At 41.7% G+C, this 23,794-nt stretch overlaps 1 protein-coding gene across 4 annotated transcripts in view; it reads left to right on the forward strand.

Annotated features, from left to right (window-relative positions):
- The first annotated feature begins 594 nt into the window (after nt 1-594).
- Nucleotides 595-23,794, forward strand: part of Nr2c2 (nuclear receptor subfamily 2 group C member 2) — a 65,173-nt gene continuing 41,973 nt past the window's right edge. The window contains exons 1-2 of one of the 4 annotated variants that reach the window (XM_051154929.1): nt 624-706; nt 15,598-15,683. The gene's annotated coding sequence lies outside the window, so the exon portion shown is untranslated. Of the gene's footprint in view, nt 707-10,727; nt 10,827-15,597; nt 15,684-23,794 lie in introns of those variants that run through there. The other 3 variants (XM_051154928.1, XM_051154930.1, XM_051154931.1) reach the window with 3 other exon arrangements.

A 23,794-nucleotide genomic window follows, 5' to 3' on the forward strand; every position in this document is an offset into this window, starting at 1 on the left:
GATGGAACAGCACAAGCCTGGGCTCTAAGGTTGAGCAGTTATTTTAAAAATGGGCTCGGGGCATCCGTACACTTGCCTGGGCGGGCCAGAAGCAGGCACCATCCTCTGAGCTATAAAACACAAAAGCTACCATCCCGAGGAAAGGTGCCGGTGGCTCAGCGCCCTCCCAGGAAACCGCCCGCTGGCGATCTCTCGGCGCGGCGCCAGCTAACGGCCCGTTTCTTCAGTCCACCAAGCGGAACCTGCGGGAGGCTCCCGCACCTGCCCGGCCCAGAGCTGCAGCCCTCAGCTCCGGCGGCTGCAGCGGCGTTCCGGTGCGCGCGCGCGCTCAGCCAATAGCGTGCTCGCCCGCCCCCAGCCGCCGCGGTGAGGCTGGCGCCGGGAAGAGGAAGAGGAACATTCGCCCTCCTCCTCCCAGCGCGCGGGCGGCGGCGGCAGCGGCACCGGGGTCACGAACTCTGACCTTTCACTGACAAAAACAATAACAAAGCGCGGTCCCTCCACGACCCCGGCGGCGGTAGGGCCCAGCCCGCCGCCCCGTACCGCACCGGCCCGCCGCGGCGTCCCGGCCGCCCGAGCCCCCCCACCCCCTCGCCGGGCTCCTGCCCTCCGGCGCTGGCCCGGCCCGCGCCCTGCCCTCCGTGCCGGGGGCGCCCGCCGCAGACACGGGACCTGCTCCGCTGCTGTTGTGGCGTCCGACCCTGAGGTAAGAGCGAGCTGCCGGGGCCGGGCCGCGGGGAGGCGGCGCGGCGGAGGGCGGGCCTGCGCCGCCATGGAGGCCGCGGAGGCTGAACGCGGCCTTTTACCTTTGCCACGGGGCGGTGGCGGCGGCGGCGGCGGCGGCGGCGGCGGCGGGCGCTTTGCATAGTGGGCCGGGCCGCGCCCTCCCCTCCCCTCCCTTCCACTCCCCTCCCCGCCCGCGGCCGAGCCCGGAGAGCCGCTGTCCTGACCGGGCCGGCCGCGCGCCGCGGGGGCGGAGGGGGAATGTCCGCGGCCCCGCCTCACGCCTGGCCTTCCGCCAGCGCCGCCATCTTGTCCCCGCGGCGCCAGCCGGCCGGCCGGCCGGGCTCCCTTCCGCGCTCTTGGCCCGCTCGCTTCTTCCTGTGTTTCCCCCGCTCCTCACCCCCAGCATTCCCCGCCTGCCGTTGGCTGCCACCCCGGCCCAACCGCCGTTTTTCCTGACTGGAAGGGTGGAGGGGACAGGAGGGAGGCGTGGGCAGGGCGCGACCTCTTGAGTGACGTTCGGGCTGACCAATCGCCCCCCCGTATAGGAGGGCCGCGGCCTGCGGCGCCGCCCCCGGGGCTGTGCTGGTTGGTTCAGGCAGTAGAGGGAGGTCCCCGGGGGCCGCTAGTGCAGGGTGTGAGGCCGGGAGGGCGAGCCCGTGTGAGCAGCTTGGTAGGTCTCGGACCGGGAACTTGAGGATGCTTTTTGAGCCCATGGCGAGGCCTGGAGGCAAGAGCTCGTTGGCACGCGGAGGCTGCTCGGGGTTAGCGTTTTCCTCACGACGCTGGACGGAATCCCTCTCGCGGGCTCAGTGTCAGTCAATGATGTTGGGACGCCTGGCATTCTTGCCAAACCACGCTCCTCTCTTTGCTCAGCATTGTTTGATGGACTGTTCTCAGGAAATGGAGTCCGGGCTACTCTGCGAGCCTCAAAGTAATTTGCAAATGGTGCTGTTAGTTATTTTTTTCTTACTGTGGTGCTGGGGACGGCTCTACCATTGAGATACATCCCTAGCTCCCGAATGGTGATGTGGAGAAATACGATATGGAACCAGCTAAAGTGGAAAGCTTGTGAGGTGATTGTCTTCCCTTCGTTCATTAAACACAGATGTACTTAGTTTTAGGCACTTCCGGAGATTTAACTGGTCAAGGAGCCGTTCTCCCCCAGGGTGTTGGATGCTGAGTGGGTACGTAGGCTCAGAGAAGAAACGGCATTAGTTTAGATTGGAGGACGAGGAAGGCAGGCTTCGCTGAGAATGAGTTGCTTAAATAGAGTTCAGGGAAAGAGCAGGGGCCTAGATAGCAAGCCTGAAGATGGGAAGGGAAGGCTTTGGACATGAATGCCTGGGATATGGAAATGACCAAGACATGGATTCCCTGAAAATGTGCCTGTTGTCTATATGTGTGAATTCTAACACTGGAGGCACACAAAATGGAAACTAACCATTGAGATTGCTCAGTTGACTAAACACTTTGATTTGGGGCAAGTTACTTAGCTGATTTTGAGTCTTAGCATTTTCGTCTGAACAAAAAATAGAACTGTGCCTCCAGAATTGAGCGTTAAATGAGTAAGTATTGAATAATAATCATTATGAAGCAGTAGTTACCTGTTTAGGATATTGGCTTAGACAGCATAGTGTAGGAGCAAAGGCACTGGGATTTGACCCCTATCTTCAACTACTTGTTTAGCTCCCAATACAAAAGTTTATTTAGAAAACTATGGACCCAGCAGTATTAACACAAGTATGGTATGCTTTAGAACTTGCAAGTAACAGTAGTGGTAGAAGCCCTTTTCCAGAAACCGTTCTGATGCTTGCCATGGGTTTCTTATCCCTCGGCTTTCAAGTTTGCTGTGCTGTAGACACAGAAGCCCACCTTCGTCTTTGACAGTGTGACTTACTATATTTCCCAGGACTTTAAACCTGATAGCAAATGTCTGCCTCTCATATTCTTCTCCCCCCCCCCCCCCCCCCCCAACGCCCATCCTAGTTATGCAGTTTCCATCAGAGTCCTTTCTCAAAGATGTCCTCCTTGGTTCCTAATGCCAGTCTAGGGGAGCTTCTTTTTTTGGTTGTTGTTGTTTTTGTTTTTCGAGAGAGGGTTTCTCTGTGTAGCCTTGGCTGTCCTGGACTCAATTTGTAGACCAGGCTGGCCTCAAACTCACAGAGATCCATCTGCCTCTACCTCCTGAGTGCCTCTAGGGCAGATTCTTTATATTGTGTTCCTTTAGAGCTTTTAGCTCACTTTGTAGTTACTCCCTTATGTGATTCCTTGATTAATGTCTAGCCCCACAAGTACACTATCAGCTTTAGGCAGGCAGAATTATTTTGCAAATCACTATGCATCTAGTACTTAGAAGAATACCTGACACTTTTTGTTGAGTAAATTGTTAATTGGTGATACTGGTGATAACTAAGTGCTACATTTTTGTTTGGTGCCTTTTTACCTGCACTTAGCAGTTAGGTAAGCAGGACTATCGATAAAATATCCATTATACTTCGCAGGGAATTTGAATTGAACTTTAGTAGATAGTCCTTTAATATATTTATTTTTCCCAGAGATAAAACTGATTGATGCTATGAAGTTATTGAAAATCCCATCTTGTTTGCCAAAATGAAAAGCAAATTTTACAAAATAGAATGTCAGGCTTCCATTGGAAAGTCTGATAATTAAAATATTTGTATATAACATACTAGGAAGGACTGGCTAGCATGCAAGAAGCCTGAAGTTCCATCCCTAGCACTGCAAAAACTTGGTGTAGTGGTGCATATCTGTAATCCCAGCACTAGGTAGGTGAAGTCATGATCAGAAGTTTCAGTGTCATCCTGGCTACATAGAGTTTGAGGCCAGTCCTACATGATGAGATCCTTGCTGCCACCCTCCCCTCAAGTGCAAATATTTAAAATTAAACAACAGTATCTTTTAAAATAACATTAGCAGTCACAGTTTTAATTCTTTCTTTGAATGTTTCAAGGGACAGTTTAGGTTAAGACAAACATTTCCAAAAAGAGATTGGAATAGGCTATCTCAAAGTGACTTGCAACCCAATGCGTTCTACATTGCAATTTTAAAGTTCCTGAATATTTATGAGGTGATAGAATGTTCATGGAGCAAGGTGACCTTTTCCCCCTCCCCAAGCATGGTAGCTTTTCCTTTTGGGCTTTCTCTTTCCAAAAGCTGAAGGTGTCAAAAGCACAATGTAATTGATACTGTAATGATATTAGATCTTTTGAGGATGCAGACCCTTCTTTCATGCACTTAGTGAGAAAGTTACCTTAGTTTCTGATATAGCAAGGACAGCATAATTTCAGCTTCAAGGCTGTTTAACCACAAAGGGGTTATTCTAATAGGAGACACAGCTACCAAGATGCAGCTGCAGTTTTCCCCCAGTTACTTTGTATCTAACTCCTTGTCAGTCTGTACTCAGTCGCCTTAAGCAAGAGACCCATCCAGGTGTGGTGGTGCCTCAAGACTTTGATTCCTACACAAGGGAGGCGGAGGCAGGTGTATCTCTGAGTCCTAGGGTAGCCAGGGCTGCATAATGAGAACTCATGTTGAGTTTAGGAGTAGGGTCTGAGTCAACAGTCTTTTCATGAGATGTTGTCTGGGTTGGCCTTTTAACCCTGCCCCTAGTGATCCTCTTGTGTTAGCCTCTGAGCAGCTGGGACTACAGGCAGGTCTGTGTGCTACAGGTGGGGAAGTTTTTAATACAAGGAGCCAAGTGACCTGGTGTGGCAGAAGGAGCGTGGGCTGTAGAGTCAGAACAACTTGGCTCCAGAGTCTTGAGTAAGTAATCTTTGAGGTTCATACATTTGTAACTGGGGAATAGGGAGACAACACTAAGATGGTGAGAGAGTCAGGTGAAGGTTGTCCCAGTGACTTCAGACAACGAAGATGAGCCTGTGGTGAGATGGCCTGTATCTTGCTTTTGAGTGTCTCAACATACTGAGGCTCACATTTGGGTATTTGTCTTGAGTTCTGTGTGCCATTTGCCCCAAAGATTTCAAGCATCAGAGTGGCGCCTGTGTGGTCCTAATAAATACTGACAGGGGCCATCTATGAAGGGACCTTAGCACCTCAAGGGTGAGAAGTGAACAAGGAAACTGAAGCCAGTCTGGCCCCATAATGAGTTTTAGGCCTGCAACTCTTGTCTTGATAAAGTAGGAAATGGCCCTGAAGCTCATTGAAACTAGTTTCACACCTGATATAAATTCCTTCCATTTTAGTGAGTCTTCCTTTATTGCTGTCTATGAAGAGCTGATTTCTTATTTTTTGAGACAAGATTTCATTATGTAGCCCTGGTTAGCCTGAAACTATCAGAGATCCACTTGCCTTTGCCTCTTGAGTGCTGGGTAGGATCAAAAGTGCGTGTCACTATATCTCACTTAACTGCTGACCTTTTCTTCTATGTGTGATCATCTGAAATTCATTCATGTTCCTGTCACTGATGAAGATGGTTTTTCTTTGGTCTTTGGAGGTTTAGCTTGCTTAGAGGCTGATATTCTCTGTCATTCTTTGCTATCCTGTTGTTCCTTTCCCATAACCTTTGCTAGTTTCTTCAAATCCTGGTAGCTAGGATACTCCTCTTAATTACAGTTGCCCTGAATGGTTGTTTTGAAACAGGAAGAGCTTTTTACCTAAAGGCATGACAGCCAGGGAACACTTTCAAATAGCATAGCTCATAGTGATGAGAAGGAGGTGTATATAATGGGAACTGTGTGTAAAAATACGGGCTTTCTATGCTCGCTCTAGCTCCCAAATAATGACACGGAGACCTTTATATTTATTAATAATAGATTTCAGCACCATAGCTGGGCAGATTCTCAGTTAGCTTAATCTAAATTAACATGACTAATTCTGACACTGGCCTACTTCTCAGCTATGTGGCCTGTCGGCCTGCCATCTTAGTCTCACCCTGGCTGCTCCTGTTCTCATGGCAACTCCCTTATGGTGACTTCCAATCCCCACCTGAGACCCTTTCTGTCTCTCTGGGCCCCAGAAGTCCCACCCTATCCTCTCCTGCTCAGTTGTTGGCTATTTAGATCTTTATTAACCAATCAGAGGGTGAAGAAGAACAATTGAGACCGGAGATGCTTCATAGAAATGACAATGCCAACTTCCAGACCTCTGGGTACAGAAATCAGCATTTGAATACACGGTGCACAAAACATCCTTCAACAACCGAGGCCTAACTCAGGACGTTGGCGTGGACATTTGTTTAGGGATAGTTAACCAGGTTCACACCCTGCCATCTGAGCATCTTGGAGAGATGGGAAGTGAAATGTTATGGACAGGAAAAGAAAAAGTTAGTGCAGACTTTTAACTGGACTTGATGAAGCAGTCTTGGACTTTAGGAAGCGTATGTCAGTGAAAGTCAGTTTCAGGGCAAAGAATGATGTATAGGCAATATAAACTGCCTCCTCTATTATGATTAGAGGCTTAAAACCCATTAATAGGAAGTGACATCATCTATTTTGTATTTAGTGATAACTCCAAAGGTTTTTGGAGATGTTAGAATGTAAGAGGAATTTCATTGCAACATTGTAGTGTTCTCCAGTTTGGATTCAGGGGGGATGTGAAAGAAGATGCTGAGGTGTGGAGAAGAGGGCAGCTCTTAGGAGAAGTGAGACTGTACTCAAAGGGGAGAGCTCTCCAGGGAACCTCCGTGTTTACCTTTATTCCTCTGTGTAGTGATAACAGCTTTCCAGGAAGTAAGAAAAGGTTCCTACCAAGCTGACTATAGGTGCCATTTACATTCTAGCACTGGCTGATTGGCTGCCTCTTGAGTAATTGCTCAATGCTAGAAAGGTTCAACATGTATTTTCCCCCAGGGCCTTTTAATCTACAGTGAATCTGATTGTGTATTAATAGAACATTTCAGAAATGCCATTTGTATTGCTCACCCCCATTCTCTCCCACTTTCCCACACCCCCATTCTGCAGTAATACAAGATTTACTAGGTTGATAAGGTGAATACCTAGTAATTACTGTCTTGTTTACCAAGGTGAAAGATCCTCAGTTGAAAAAGCTGGTGACTATATATTTATTGACTTACCTAATACAAATTTTTAAAGAAATGAAATTACTATAATTATGCTTTTCTGAAGAAGTACAAGATAGCCCCTTACAGGGTGTGTGATTGAACCAGATTTAATAGTGCACACCTGTGATCCTAGCTCTGCTTCTAGTATGTGATAGGAGCATGAATGAATAAAAGATAGTGATCATACAGTGAATCAGTAATACTTACTGTAGCTGTCGACAAAGTACAAGACACTAAAATCTGGAGATACACAGAATGAGGGGCCTGCCTCAGGTGTGAGGCAGGAGGATAGCATGTTTGAAGCCAACCTGGGCTACCTAGTGAAATCCTGTCTCAGAACAGCAAAAACTAAAAGTAAATGAAAATAAATAAAAGGGTTTGGGAGTGGAAGACAGTGGTAGAGCTTGTACTTAGAAAGTAAGATCTGGGCATGGTGGCTTACACCCACTGATTCCAGGACAGACAATGAATAACTTGAGTTAAAGACAAGCCAGGGCAAGATCTGTTACTATAAGGCCTGAGTAAAACTATTCGCAGAAGCACTGGTCATAAAAGCTCCAGACACCTGCTGCAAATGAGTGGATTGTGGTGTAGTCATATGTTAGAATCCTAGACAGTAATGAAAATGGACTGCTCATGGTTTTCACAAAAATTATGATGAACACGAGAAGCTAGAAACATATAAAGCATAATACATATAGTTCAAAAACATACAAAAATCATCCTTGATAATAGATATTAGGAAAAGAAAGTTAATGACCACAGGGGAGGTGCACCAGGCACCTGGAATTGTATTCTGTTAGTAGTCAGTCATCACAGTGCTTAGTTTGAGCACTTTATATTTGCATGTTGTAGTTCAGTAAACTTTTTACTTAAAAGTGTTAAAAATTGCCAGGCAGTGCTGGCACTGCCTTTAATCCCAGCACTTCGGAGGCAGAGGCGGGGAATCTCTTGAGTTTGAGGGCAGCCTGGTCTACAAAGTTGTAGGACAGCCAGGGCTACACAAAGAAAACTTGTTTCAAAAAAGAAATAACAAAACAAAAAACCCCTCACTGTTCTACTTATTTTCTGTCTTTACAATTATGATCAGTATAATTACACTATAGCTAAAATATTAAAAGTATGTATGATAGAGCTGGAACATAAATCCAGTACTGAAGTGTGTAACATTTAGAGATTAGCAGTTGCTTAAATTATTTATTAAATGGTCTAGCCTAAGGGTGAAAGAGGTAAGAAATTGATACTGTTACTATTTTTCTTCCTTGACTTTTTTTTCCCCCTTGGGAAGTTATTTTGAAGAGTACTGTGATAGTTTAAGTTTTAAAGTCAGAGAGGTATGAATTGGAATACTAACATTTCATTAACAGCTTGATCACTTTAAACACTTGTGAGTTCTTCTGCCTTCCTTCTTGGAGTTTATGCTCCATGCTTCTATGCCAAGGATCAAAGCATACCTAATTTGACACAATATGACTTATGTGCTCAGAAGTCTGTCCTGCCTTTCTAGTTGACTTATACTAACAGAAACAGAATTGGCATCACCATTATTCCACTTGAGTGTTTGGTAAGATAAGGAAGTCACCCACAGTGTGAACATTTTAGGAGCAGTCTCCACAGTCTCCACACAGAGACCTGTAGCAGTGCTCCAGTAGCATATAAACAGCATGGCTGTGAAAGCTTCTGCTTTTCCCTGCTCTCCATTCCTTGTTCTCCCTCCCCCACAGGAATATTATTTCTCCTTTTTACTAGAAGAAACAAGTTTCCTTTGGATGGGCATGGTGGACAGGAAATCACATGACCTGTGATATTATCTTTGAGTCTTGAAAAGCAGGATTTTGATGATTGGATGTAGAGTTAAACTTGGCCTTAGAGACACCTAAGGAGCATGTTTTCTATTGAGGAACATTTGTAATATATTAAACCTTGACTTTTTTCATTACCTAATTTCAAATCCTAATCTGACATCTAACCTGTGGCTCTATGTTTCTCATATTCTTTTTAGGTCATCCAGATTTTTATTTTCCCATGAATATGAATAGGTTTCTACATGTGTCTGACCTAGGCCCTTTCCATATATATTATGGTTGTGTAGCTTGATCTTGTGGAACTCCTAACAGTGGGAGCTGGGCTGTCTCTGACTCTTTTGCCCACTTTTGGAACCCTTTTCTCCTACTGGGTTGCTTGTCCAGCCTTAATATGAGGGAGGTGCCTAGTTTCATTGCATTGATATTCCTGAGAGGCCTGCCCTTTTCTGAAGGAGAGTAGAGGACTGGAAAGGGAGGAGGGAGTGAAACTGTGCTTGGGATGTAAAATATGAGAGAATAAATAAAAAATTAAAATGTAATAAAGAATAAATAGGTTTCTAACAGAGCATACTTGAAAAACTATATCATGAAATTCTATCTAGTAGTATCCTTTCTTCTCTTTTCTTCCTCTTCCTCCTTTCTTTCTTTTTTTCCCCTCACTATGTAGATCAGGGTAGCCTTGAATTCATAGGCATTGGTCTACCTCTACCTCCTAAATGCTGGGATAAAGAAAGACGTGTGCCATCACATTGACCTGCCTTTTTCCCCCTCTTTCTCTGCCTCCCCCCTTTCTCTTTTTCTTTTTCAAATAGTCATAAGATAATGACATTTTATTTTTATTTTACAGTTTCTTATTTCAAACTCAGAGATCCACCTGCCTCTGCCTCCTAAGTACTGGGATCAAAGGCATGCACACTATGTCTGAATCTTTTTAATTATTTGAGATTATACCCTAATTCAAGCCCTTTCATTTTGCCCAGCTTGTATTTTAACGTTGTGACTTATAGTTGGCCTTTTGGCCATTTATACAGTGTACATGCAGTTCAATCTTGGGTAGATCTTAAGGTATGTCTCATAACTTTAGTTGTTTTTGTTTTTTGCTTTTGTTTTGAGAAGGTAAAAGCAGCACCTTCAACAAATAGTAGCTGCAACATATTGAGAGTTCTAGGTCAAATATAAATATATTTTATATCTAGATGTGGTTAGCATAGTCAGCTTAGTGCCTGAACCTCAGAACCAGGGATACTTGCTCAGGACAGTAGGTACTTAGATGTGAAGTTCTGGATAAGGCAGGCAGTGCATAAGCATGAGTGATTTGAATCACTTAATCATGGAAGGGAAATTAGGCTCCTAGACTCCTATTACTAAAGACAGTTTGTCTGTGGCTGAGTGGCATAGCTACACTCCTTGGTGCTGTGAGAGACCAGGTGACCCATCAAGAATGATTGATTGTGTTAGTCTTGTAAGCTTGCTTAACTGAAGACAGGGTCTCATCAGCTTCGGCCTTTGAGTCTGGAAGAGTTCGTTTGTGCTCTTTCTACCCTGTGGTCTGCACCACAATTTTTACTTACTGTTCTCTGCTGTCATTCATGTGCTGTCCAGGACAAACTCTTTAGTTTTAATTACATTTAAGGATCTATCTTTACTTCTTAACTGTTGTCATGGATTCCTTACTGGCCCCTGTCTGCAAAATTACTTTTTCTGTCACTTCTACCCTGCTATCAAAACAAAACAAAAGAAAACAAACAAACATGTTGAAAATCAGGTATGATCATGTTAAAATGCCTTTTATCCCAGCACTCGGGAGGCAGAGGCAGGTGGATCACTGAGTTGGAGGTCCACCTGGTCTGCAAAGGGAGTCCAGGACAACCAAGGCTACACAGAGAAATTGTCTCAAAAAACCATACCAAACCAAACCAACCCAAAACCCCAAAAACTATTGATTCCTCAGCATCCACAATGTCAGCTTCTAACCTCTCCCATGTGTTTTGGCATAGTGCATGCTGTTCCTCAAATACCCAATTCTATGTCAGACTTGATCATTTCCTTTCTGCTTAGAATAATCTCTGTTCTCCCTTTAACAAGTTTCCACTTTTCAAAACCTAGTTTAAATATATCTTTAAGATTTTAAATTTATTTATTTTGTATTTGTACAGAGGAGGGGAACATACATGTGGAAGACAACTTGAGGGAATTGATTCTCTCCTTTTACCATGTGGATCCTGGGGATCTAACTCAGGTTGTCAGGCTTGAGGGTAAGTGCCTTCACCCACTGAGGCATCTCACTCTCTCCTCTTTAAGGTCTTCATTAGCTCCCCCAGCAGAAGAAGTTACTTCTTCCTTGGGACACGCAACCATAGCCATGTTTTGTTAATTCTCAACCTTTAGCTCATTGTCTGGTCATAGCAGTTACTTAATAAGGGCTGGTGGGCTAGTTGGGACTTACCAAGTTTTTATTTACAGTGCTGTGTCTTTGTGGCTGTTTTGGCAAATAGTTGGGTTCTCTCCCATCAACATAGCTCTGGGTACAATCTGAAGATTAGCTAACTAAATGAGTCATCTTCAGGTGTCTATAGCCAGAACTAGCTGTGTTCCGTCCATAGTGCTTATTAATACAACACCAGCTGCTGGTTACTGTTGGTGTTGCCAACCTTATCTTCACAAGACTTTCTTTAAAAGCTATTATTTCTAGATTTCAATTATGAAGTTAGTGGCCATGAGTTCTCAAACTACCACTGTTCTTTGGAGCTTACCGTTTTGGGAAGGGAGATGCCCTCTAATTGAAAACTAATGTTCTGTGCTTGGTTCCAAGGGCTCTAACTTCTCTCCCCTGTGTGACTTTTGCATCTGTGGGATGTCCTGTGGTTGTATAGTGGTAAGAGAGTCTTGCCCACGTTATCTTTATTTCAGGAGCACTGAGTTAAAGGGACCCCACAGCCCTGCTTCTTGACATCACCTGAGATTTTGTTTTACTTTTAGCATTGTGATGTCCTGCAAGAAGAGGCTTCCTCTGTACACAAGAATAGGATTTGGTTTACAACAACATATTTTCTAGCATGGTTAAATGCAGTTTTGAAACCCCTTCTCATTTATATGCTCTTCTTGGATATAAATCTTTCTGTTGGAATCATAGTTATCTGCAAGTTTCTCTGCTTGTTCTTACTTTGATGGTCTCTGCTTGTCTTTTTAGAAGGCATACATTTCTCCTCTTTTATTTTTCTTTAGAAGTTGATGGCTGAAGCTGTTTGGGAGGTAGAAACCAACATTGAGATTAAGAATTACAGAATTCAAAAGATGGTCCAGGAAGTGGGCAAGGCCTATAAAGCTGTGACAGTGAAATAATGGTGGTAGCAAATAGAAAGGTAAATAGCCAGTAGAGTGATACAGAACCTGGCCGTATGTCCACACTCAGAAGGAAACCTGAGTTTTGGCAGAGATGACAACATAGATCAGTGATGAAAAGAATAAGTGGTTCAGTGCATGGTGTTGAAAAATTGATGTCTGTGAATGACTCATCAAACTAAAAAAAACTAATAGGCAGATGTATTAAGAGCTTATAATGTGAATGATAACACTTCAACATTTATAATAGTAAAATACGTACTATGGTATTTATAATTCTAGGGTCCTTAAAACAAATATGCAGGATGCCAGGGCTGGCAGGATGGCTTGGGGTAGATGCTTGCAAGCCTAATGATCTGAGTTCAGTCTTTAGAACCCTTGTAAAGGCAGAAAAAAATCAACTGCAAATTGTCCTCTAACCTCCATATGTGCACCACCACACAAACACCCATTGTATGCTAATAAGTGAAAAAATTAATAAAAAACTGTCCAAATATTGATCTATTCATCATTATTATACCACTCATAATCATCAAGACACGTTCAAGAATGTGCAAAGACATTTACAAATGTTACAGTCACATAGTATCCAGAATGTTTAGCTTTTAAAAAGCCTAACAGTTGTACTATTTTCTGACTTAATATTAATAGAAACAGTTATTAGAATTATATTCGAGACTCATAACTCTACCTTAAGTTGATTGGCCTTGCCGATTTAAAGTGATTCAGGGTAGGGGTGCAGTTCGGTGATAGAGTGCTTCCGATTCAGGTTTAAGGCTGTGCATTTGTTCCTTAACAATATAAAAGAAAAGCAAAAAGAAACCATAAAGTGGGGGGTGGAGAGATGGCTCAGAGGTTAAGCACCCTGCCTGCTCTTCCAAAGGTCCTGAGTTCAATTCCCAGCAACCACATGGTGCCTCACAACCATCTATAATGTGATCTGATGCCCTCTTCTGGCATATAAGCATAATGCAGGTAAAACACTGTATACTTAATAAATAAATCTTAAAAAAAAAAACAAAGTGTACCATTGCAGTAAGTTTTCTGGGTTACTAAACTTTAAATTCAAACAGTTGTCTAGAGGGTCTTCTCAGAAACCTTATGGAAAGATAAGTCTTTTAAAGAATGTTCTGATATTTCTATAGTATTAGGAATAATTCTCTACCAGTGTTCCAGTGTATTCAGAGTCACTTATTTATTTATTTATTTTTTAACTCAAACTATAGCTAGCAGCAGAAACACTGATAATGTTTCAGAGATGTAAATGATCAGTTGTGGCTGTCTGTCTGGATTTTAGTTCTTGCTATGTTACTTATTGACTCTCATTTACTCTGAGTTATTTTCTAGTTGAAGAGTGCAATTCTAGACCTCACACATGTAGTTGTGTGTCACAGCTCACTTTTCTGTATGTCATCTGATGTGCTGCTTTCCTTTTTCTGTTTCTCTTAAGTTGGAACCAATCATTGCAAAGATGAAAAAAAAAAAATCAAAAAATCCAGAACAACAATAATAAAAACCTGAAGAGTTCCATTGCATCTTGTTTCTTTAAAAAAAAAAAAAAAAAGATTTATTTATTTACTTTATGTATATGAGCACTTTATCTGCATTTACACTTGCATGTGAGAAGAGGTTGTGAGCCACCATGTGGTTGCTGGAAATTGAACCCAGGATCTCTGGAAGAGCAGATAGTGCTCTTAATTGCTGAGCCATCCATCTCTCCAGCCCCTCATCTTGTGTGTGTGTGTGTGATTTTTTTTAAACAAAAATTGTACCCACTTATTAAAAAATAAACAGTCTAGTAATGTAGCTCAATGGTAGAACATGTTTAACATGTGTGATAGGCTCTAAATTTGGTCCGCAGTCCCATATAGCCTGAATGAAAGAAAACACTTCAGAGTAAGAAGGCATTATGTTTAACAATTAAGGCAATAAGATATAAGGTAAGATAAGGTATAAGGTAATAAGGTATAGTAAGGTACTCGGCAGCAGATGTTATGTTGTAGAGGAGTTTATTAAACGAGCATGGGCGGGGAGAAGGAAAAAGGGGGAAGGGTACCCCAGAGAGAGACAGACAGAGACAGGAAGAGAGTGTAGAGAAAGAAAGTAAGAGTAGAGAGAAGAGAGGGCCACATGGATGGTTTGTCCTTTTATATGGCCCTGGGCAGGGCCAAGAGCCTTCCCCCGACACCCACACCCCGTGGCAGGTAAGCAATGACATCATAGGTAGGCGGACTGAAGCAGAATGCTAGCATTAGGAATGACTAACCCCTACAGCTTATGCTTGGCCATGTCGAGGTGAATTACTGATATATCTGTGACCTGGTATCATGCCTCTGTTGATGGCAGTACCTGCACTTACAGGTTCTAGGTCTTTCTATGTTGTCAACCAGTTTCATACTTCATTTGACACTGTTTAGGCAGCACAACAATCTTAATGGGAATTAAAGTAATAGAAGTGGCTACCTAATAGTGAGTAGAAAAATACATAAAATGGTTACAGTTAAAGCTTGGAGATATGTGCCCTGTAGGTAGGAATGCTATAGAAAGGTGCTTTGTGAAATTGTATTCATTGTATAATAGCCCAACCATGCAAATGAACTATGTGAATACATCTGTGTACATTACACACAGATACACTGTACAGTTTTAATATACAAATCTTGAACATAATTCTGCTAGAGCTTGTTTTCCTGTTTAGCCTGAGATCTGTCCAGATGATAATGAATCATCCCAAATAAACCCTAGCTTCTATGTAGTAAAGTTACTGAAAAGTGTTTAGAGAGTACTCAGGGAGCTGTCTTGTTTGTGATCAGAAGAGATGGAGAGTCGGCAGGGACTGTGTTTAAATGATTTTGACCTAGAAGGATAGCGGGTTTTTTGGTTTTCAGATGATCTTCCTCAAATTTTACAAATGATGGCCTCAAATATACTTTTATTTTTACTAGTGGAAAACTATAGACTTAAATATGTGTATAGCCAAGTGTGATGGTGTGCTCCTTTAATCCCAGCACTTGGGAGGCAGAGACATGTGTGGATCTCTAAGTTTGAGGCTAACTTGGTTTACATAGCAAGTTCCAGGTCAGCTAGAGCTATACAGTGAGACCCTGTCACAAATATATATTAATGAATTGATGGGTACCTTGTTATTATTAGCATATTCTTTTGTCTCTTTTTCTTGGTGATTACTGTTTGTCTTTCAGTATTGTTTGCTGGTAAGTGAGGTGTGTAACCCGGGCATGGTTTTGCTTCTCATATTGCCACTAGTAATAAAAGCTTAGTTGATAGCAATCTAGCAAGCTAGTAATCTATCACAAGTTGACCTCACACTTTTCTCAGATAGCTACCTTTTTACTCAGTGTATTGTGACTAAGAGTTACCCAAAAAGGTATGTGAGGTTCCCACCGCCCTGAGAGGGCAACCCAGTTGTCAAAATCAAGAAGATCTGATAGGTAAAGTCCTTCATTCCTCTGCATTTATATCTGCCAAGAGAAATTTTCCAATTGAAATGTTTCTACAAATTTTGGTACATTAATCTTATGGCATATCCAGATGCTCTGCTGGCTTTGTCTCCTGCAAAAGGCACAGCCCTTGTAAGACATATCAAAGATGAATTTTAATGAGTGATAATTTTCAAGTAGCCTGGTTTTCTACACCTGATAGAAGTTGCTGCATTTTTCCAAACAGGTTCTCTAATGATCTTGCTTCACCATGGCTACACAAATATGGAGGGGCTGGTTCAGCACAGAGTGGGGACCCAGCAGGTGGCTGAGGTGAGTGACAGGGGCTAGCACAATAGCTGGCACCCTTGCTTTTGAAAGGGTAGAAATCAGTGTGCTCTGTGGTTTTCAAAACAGTCCCAAGGAAGTCAGCACATGACTCAGATCCAAAGTAGGATGCTAACACTAAATAAAAATAAAAATGAGAAGAGCCTCTGTTGGTAAGATTTTTCTGCATGGGTAGGGTGATTGTGTACAATAAGGTGACTTGAAATTTTATCTCAGCCCCAAGTCAACAAATCTTATTCTTATTGTGCACTAGTTTTAACTCGTAGGCTGTGTCTTAGTTTCTTATATACATCTTGTTACTGTGCAATTGTAGACCAGATTGTTTAACTACTTGCTACTGTCCGTAGTACTGAAACACAGGTGTGCTCACCAGACCCAGTTAAGAGGTACCACTAAGTATAACAGCATGTGCACTAGATGGCTCTTCAATGACAAGCATTTTTCAGACAGGCCCAGGTAAGTGTAGTGAGGAATTTTGTGGCAGATTCTGGAGAGGTTAACATGAGGAAAAACTTAGGAAAAGGGATTGAGGCATGAAACAGCCTGATATCTGTAGGCAACATGAGGTGTATAGGGGCATCGTCAGGGCGAGACCTTGAAAAGTGTCATTACTCTGTCTATCATCACTAGGATCATGAATGAATATTCAGTAAACCAGACCCTATTCAAGAATAATTCTGATGATAACCTTTTGAGGTTGGTACTGTTATTGTTACCATTTTATAGATGAGAAACCAAGCCTCAAAAAAAGTTCTTGATGGTCAAGAACTTATTGTAGCAGAAATGAGATCCTGACCCAGGCCTTTGTACTTTTTATAAACCTCCCCAGTTTATACTATAACCACATACCCCTAGAAGAAACAAAGATGTGTATTTATTTTTCAGTTACATTCCAGAAACAAAGGCAAAATTACCAAAGAATGGACATTCAAAGAAAAGACATGTGTGAATGTATGTGTGTTTTGCTTGAATATATGTCTACAGCACATGTGTACAGTGCCTGTAGAGGTCAGAGGAGGGCATTGGATCCCCTGGAACTAGAGTTACAGGTGGTTGTGAGCTGTCATGTGGGTTCTAAGAATTGAACCCCAGTCCTGGAGAGCAGCCAGTGCTTTTAAACAGGGAGCCATTTCTCCAGCCCCTAGAAATGTATTTTTTAAAAAATAGTAGAACTATAAAAATAGTAAGGCTTAAATGCTTGTATTGCTTTAATTTGTGATAATTGTTGGTTTTTTCAAGTATTTAGGATTATTTTACATTTAATAAGGATTTTCTGTTGAGGCTGATTCTTTATGTATGTACACAATACTAAAAAGCCATCATGAATTCTTCAGGGGAAGAAACTGACATTAGTATCAATTCCATGTCTACATTCATTGAGCCATACATAAAAGCTAGGTAAAGTTTACTCCTAGGTACCATTCCTAGCCTCATAGTCCCTCTTTGATCAGTAAAGAAAGTCTGTCTTAACAACTTTCATTGTTCTTTTATCATCAGGGCTTATATCTTCATTGCATAAAACTTACTGTTTCCATGTAAGGGAATATTTGAAAATGGAGCTCTCCTAGCTCTGAAACAGTAGTTAGTACCAGCAAGGACACATCTTCAAAGGGAAGAAAGCAATCATTCCTCTGGTGTCAGGTTTCTCAGTCTTGGATTGTCCAAGTTTTATGAGTAAATTTTATTTTTCTGGCATCTTAGGAACTAGACATACAATTTCCCATGTCCTTGTCAAAGCAGTACATACATATCATATGAGTTTAGCCCAATATTACTATAGTTTTGAAGCAGCAAACATAGTAGGCTCCTGAGCCAGGCCTACATCACCATATCCCTACCCCTAAATTTGATATCTTAATTTACATTCTGGTTATAAAAATGTCTTTGCCCTGTTAGTTCTTCACTTATCAAGTGTAGACAATGTCTTTTTTTTTTTTTTAAAGAACTTTTTTCTTTGAGATAAAAATATACAGAACTTAATATTCTTATTTGAACCATTTTTATTACTGTAAAATAGATGTAGTAGGTTCCGTCTGAACTAGGAGTCCAGCTCAGTGGCTAGACTTAAGATTCTCATTTTAAGCCAGGCAGTTGTGGTGCACACCTTTAATCCCAACACTCATGGAGGCAGAGGCAGGTTTATCTCTGTGAGTTCAAGGCCAGCCTGGTCTACAAAGAACTCCAGGATAGCCAAGGCTACACAGAAAATCCTGTCTCGGACACCCCTCCCCCCCAAAAAAAGAAATTCTCATTTTAACCATTTTTATTACTTTAAAATAGACATAGTAGGTTCCATCTGAACCAGAAGTCTAGATCAGTGGTTCACATATTGTACAAACCCATTTCCAGAACTTTGTCATTACACCAAACAGAAACTCTGTTCCTGTTAAATACTGATATACTCCTCCCCACATACACGCTTATGTCTCTAGTAATGACTTATGTCTCTGTGAATTTGGTTATTCTAGGTACTTTGTATTAACAGAATCATGGATTTATCATTTTGTATCTGGCTTACTTGACCCAGCATAATATCCATATGATTGTTCTATATTGTCACATGTGTCATGATTTCTTTCCTTTTTAAGTCTGAATAATGTTTGGTTGCAGCTGTATACCATATTTTTGTTTTTTTGTTCACTCATCGATAGACATTTGGGTTGCTTGCTTTCTCCTCTTCACTACTGTAATGCTGCTATGAAATACCTAAGTCTTTGCTTCCAATTTTATTACAGTGAAATTACTGGATCATTCTGTGCTTCAAATTTTAGAGACCACCTTTACTGTTTTCCACAGTGATCACACCATTTTCATTTCCAGCAGGAGAACACAAATGTTGCCTTCATGTCCTCAGTAGCAGTTGTTTTCTGTTTGTTCTGGTGTTTTGATCAATGCCGTTCTAATAAATGTAATATGGTGTCTCACTGTGGTTTTCATTTGTGCTTCCCTAACAAGCAGCAACATCCAGCAGCATTCATGTGCTTATTGATCACATTATTGTTGTCTTTGGATAAATGCCTATTCACTCTCTTTGGCTGTATGATGATGATGATGATGATGATGATGATGATGATGCCTATTCACTCTCTTTGGCTGTATGATGATGATGATGATGATGATGATGATGATGATGATTATTATCAGCAGCAGCAGCATATATTTGATTTGCAAATAGTGGGTCCTGTTCTATAACTTGCTCTTTTATTCTCTCAATAGTGTCCCGTGATTTTAAAAAATCTTTTTTAAAGATTTATTTATTTTTATATATGGGTATGTGTGCCTGTGTGAGTTTATATGCTCACAGAGGCTCTGGAGCTGGATTTACAGGTGGTTGTGAGCCATTTGAATAATGCTCTATTAAGCTTTACACCATGCTTTGTTAATTAATTTAGTGCTCATCAACCCACATTTTCCATTCTTCTTACTTTCTCTACCTACCCTCACCAAAAGTTTATTTTTGGTGAATTCTAATTTTTTTTCCATTTGGTTCCTCGATTTTATATCATACCCAAGGATATATTGCAAAACTCAATGTCATGAAGGCTTTCCTGTGATTTTACAATTTGTCTATGGTATAAGGCATGGACCTGGCAACATTCTTTTTCTTTGTTTTGTTCTTAGCACAACTTTCTGGGAAAAAAAATTTTTTTTCTGCCATTGAATGGCTTATGATCCTTGTCAAGAAACATTTGATACTTCTGCAGAGATTTATTTCTGAGCTTTCCTTGCTCCACTACCCTTATTAGTAAAAACCACGTGGTGTGACATTTAGTAAACAGCAATACTTTGTTCTCAGCCCCGGCCGACAATATATCATCATACTGTGAACTTAATGGAGCTAGTACCTTTGTGGCTGGCTTAGTTCACTTAGCTTAATGTCCTTAAGGCTTAAGTTCTGTTTAGTTTCATCAGTTTGTCATTATGACAGTACCACACTGTTTTGGTAAAGTGCGAAACAATCCAACTTTCTCTTTTTCAGGACGGTCTCTTCCTTCTTGTTTTGGATTCTTTGATCCTTGAAGTCCCATTGGTTTTGTTTTTTGCCTTCATGCAAAAAGGATGCTTCATAGGTGGTTTTATCTAAAAAATGTGTTTTTATTTATGTTCCCATATTTAGTGATCATTTAGGGAGAAAATCTGTGTTAAATAGTTTTGTATCAAAATTTCAAAGGCATCATTTTAATGTCTATCTGCTTTTAATTTTGCTTTTGAAAAGGTCAATGTCAATGAAGAGGCCATTCTCATTCTTTTTTTTTTTAATTGATATTTTTCTTCCTTCTCTCTTCCCTTCCTTCTTTCTTTTTTCCTCCCTCCTTCTTTCTCTCTTTATTCCTTCCTCCCTCTCTCCTTCCCTCCCTCTCTGTCTCTCTTTCCTTCCTTCCTAACTTCCTTGACAGGTTCTTGCTGTATTGCCCATACTAGTCTTGAACTCTTGGACATAAATGATCCTCTCGCCTCGGCCTCCCAGGAGGCTGGCAAGCACTCTTGCACATGTTCCCCTTCCAATCCTTCCCTGTTTCTCTACCTCCCTCTCTTTGCCACACATTGTGGTACCAGGAAGGGACTGAATACTTTATTCATGCTTGGTAAGTAATTCAGCACTGAATTTTTATCTACCTTTTTCCCTTCATAATTTTGAGTCATGGTTCCACTATACAGCTCAAGATGGCCTGGAACTCAGGATTCTGCTGCCTCAGCATCTGCCTCCTTCCTGGGACCTACAGCCTCCTGCCACCAGCTACACCTGGTTTTATAGCATTTGTATTCTCCATCTTCATAGGTTACCTCTTCCTTTGCCTCTCCCAAGTTCTTAAGATCTTCCCTTTAGAGCCATTTATGGTAATGACCTTTAGTGTACATAGTATACATATGTGATACTGGGTATTCAGAGGGTCCTTTCAATTTGGTAGCCAAAGCTCTAGGAGATTGTTTTTTATTGGTTTTCTGGTTATTTCTTCCTTCAGTGTTTTCTAATCTCCGCAGAATTCCTACCTAGTTAGTTGGATGCTGGATCTCTTGAATCTCCTTTCTTCATCTTTTCTCTACTATTTTCCCCTGTTTGCTTCTTCTCTAATAGATGTTTTGGTGTGCATCTGTAGCACTTACTAGTGCTGATGCTTGAGCATATTGCTTTGTTTGTGCCTGTTTGTAAAATCTGCTTAAGAAAGTTTTGTCTCAAATTCTATTATGGAAGTTTAAAAGGTATGCTTTTTAAATTTAGGCCTTTACCTTCTGGAACTGACATTTGCTTGTAAGGTGAAGATTTAGAATGGTCAAGTTTCACTAATTTTTCTTCATTTTTAAATAATATTTTATATTTTCATGGTCCTGTGATTCTCAGTATAAAAATTTAAATTAGTTCTTTAGATTATATACATAAAGAAGTAAAAATTCCTGTCTTTTAAAAATTGGAATTGTGACATCCAAGGCTACACAGAGAAACCCTTTCTCAAAAAACCTAATCATAATAGTAGTAGTAGTAATAATAATAGATATTTAATGAATCTATTTAGAGAGAAGTGCCCCCTTTTTCTTTTGTTTCATTTTTCTGTTATGTAGCTCCTACCATCTTGGAATTCACTATGGACAGTAGGCTAGCCTCAAACTCCCAGAGATTCGCCTGCCTCTGCCTCCTGAATGTTGGGATTAAAGACATATGCCACCACATCTGGCAAGAATTGTCTTTTTGAATATTTAATTTTGAGTCTTGTGAGTCATCATGATAGCTCTCCATTTATTTAGACTTTTTAACTTTTTAAAATTTATTTTTATGTATATAAGTAGTTTGCCTTCATTGTGTTTCTGTGTATCATATATGTGCCTGGTGTGTAAGGAGGCCAGAAGAGGGCATCTAATCTCCGGGGTCTGGAGTTACAGACTTTTGAGAGCTGCCATGTAGGTTCTAGGAATGAAACCTGGGTCTCTGGTAAGAGCAGCCAGTGCTCTTGATCACTGAGCCATTTTTCAAGCCCTAGACTTTATTTTAAAGTAGTAAATTCTGGAGCTGGGGAGATGGCTCAGTTGGTAAAGTGCTTGCACACTACATAAGTTTGAGGACATGAGTTCAGATACCTCACACCCACATATAAAAGCAGGATGTGGCACTGAATACCTGTAATTCCAGCAACAGGGAGTTGGAGAAAGGGGCAAGCTCTTGAGGACTTCCTGGCTAGGCAATCTGAATCCATGAGCTCTAGGTTTAGTGAGAGACCCTATCTCAAAAAACTACAAAAACTAATGTGGGTGTCTGGGAGATGCCTGAGTTTCTAAGTTACTTTTTTGGGCGGGTAAAAATGCTCTGACAAAAGCCACTTAAGAAAGTATGGTAGTTTTGAATGGGAATTGTCCCCACTCTTGGTCCCCAGTTATGGTGCTGTGTGGTGAGATGATGCAGTCTTGGTATGGGCTTTGAGAGTTCTTTGCCTCCTTCACTTCCAGCCCACTCTCTCTGCTTTGTGTTTTTAGTTGAAGTTGTGATTTGTCAGTTTCTCCTCCAGCCGCCTGCTCTAATACCTCTCGCACTGTTATGGAATCTCTCTGGAACCATAAACCACAATAAACCACCTTCCTTAAGTTGCCTCTGGTCTTGGTATTTTATCCCAGAAACAGGAAAGTAACTAATACAGGAAGGAAGGTTCATTCTGGCTCACAATTGGAGGTACAGGTCATTATGGCATGGAGGTTAAGGCAGTAAGAGTTTGGAGCACTTGGTTACCTAGTAACCACAGTTAGGAAGCAGACTATGCTGGATCATGTGCTCAGCTCACTTTCTCTTTTTTATACAGTTGAGGATCCTAGCCCACAGAATAGTATCCAGAGAAGGCAGATCTTCCCACCCAGTTAACCTCATTAAGACAACGTGGAGCTAGAGAGATGGCTCAAAGGGGGAAATTTTTTTTCCAGAGGACAGGTTTAATTTCCACCACCCACATGGTTGTGTACAACCATTCAATATGATCTTCAAACTTTTGTGGGCACCAGGAATGTGTGTGGTGCATAGACATACATGCAGGCAAAACACTTATATACAGTAAAATAAAATAAATAAATTTGAGGGGGGAGGGAATGCTGGGCATGCTTTAATCTTAGCACTAGGGAAATAGAGGCAGTCCGATCACTTATAAGTTGGAGGTCAGCTTGATCCACATAGAGAGTTCCAGGATAGCCAAAGCTACATAGTGAGACTTCGTCTCAAAATAAAACAAAACAGGATAAGCTTCTACAAACATACCTAAAAGCCCATCTCCTAGATTATTCTAGAATGAAAGCTGACGATTGAGGTTACCAATCATAGTGGATCAGAGTGCTTGTTGTACAAGCAATGAAACCTAAGTTTAAATTTCAAGTAGCCAGCTAGGCAGTGATGGTACACACCTTTAATCTCAGGACTCAGGAGGCAGAGGCAAGTGAATCTCTCAGTTCAAGGCCAGCCTGGTCTACAGAGTGATTCCTGGACAGCCAAGGCCACACACAGAGAAATCTTTGTCTTGAAAAACCAACAATAAGAGCCATGGGTGGTGGTGCACACCTTTAATCCCACCGCTCAGGGAGGCAGAGGCAAGTGGATCTCTGTGAGTTCCAGGCCAGCCTGGTCTACAAAGTGAGTCCAGGATAGCCAAGGCTACACAGAGAAACCCTGTCTTTAAAACAACAACAATATAAAAATGAAAAGATTGCAAGTAGCCATGTAAAAGTTAGTCATGGCAGCCTCATACCTTTAACCTCAGAACTTTGAGGGATACAGATGGAAGGATTGCTGAGACATTTGACCACTAGCCTAGCTCTAGGATCAGTGAAAGACCATCTGAAGGGAGAATAGACGACACCCGATATCCTTTTCAGACTTCTGTATACAGAGACACGGATGCACACCACACACACAAAGAAAGTACGGATGGAAGGATATGTCTCAGGGTTTCTATTGCTGTGAAGAAACACCATGACCATGGCAACTTTTATCAAACAAACAAGCATATAATTGGGGCTAGCTTGCAGTTTCAGAGGTTTGTTAGTTCATTATCCTCTGGTGGAAAGCATGGTGGCATGTAGGCAGACATGCGGCTAAAGCTGCCAAATTCTGCTGCTTGCTGGGGCTG

The sequence above is a fragment of the Acomys russatus genome, chromosome 13 (genome assembly GCF_903995435.1).
Source record: "Acomys russatus chromosome 13, mAcoRus1.1, whole genome shotgun sequence".
NCBI lineage: Eukaryota > Metazoa > Chordata > Mammalia > Rodentia > Muridae > Acomys > Acomys russatus.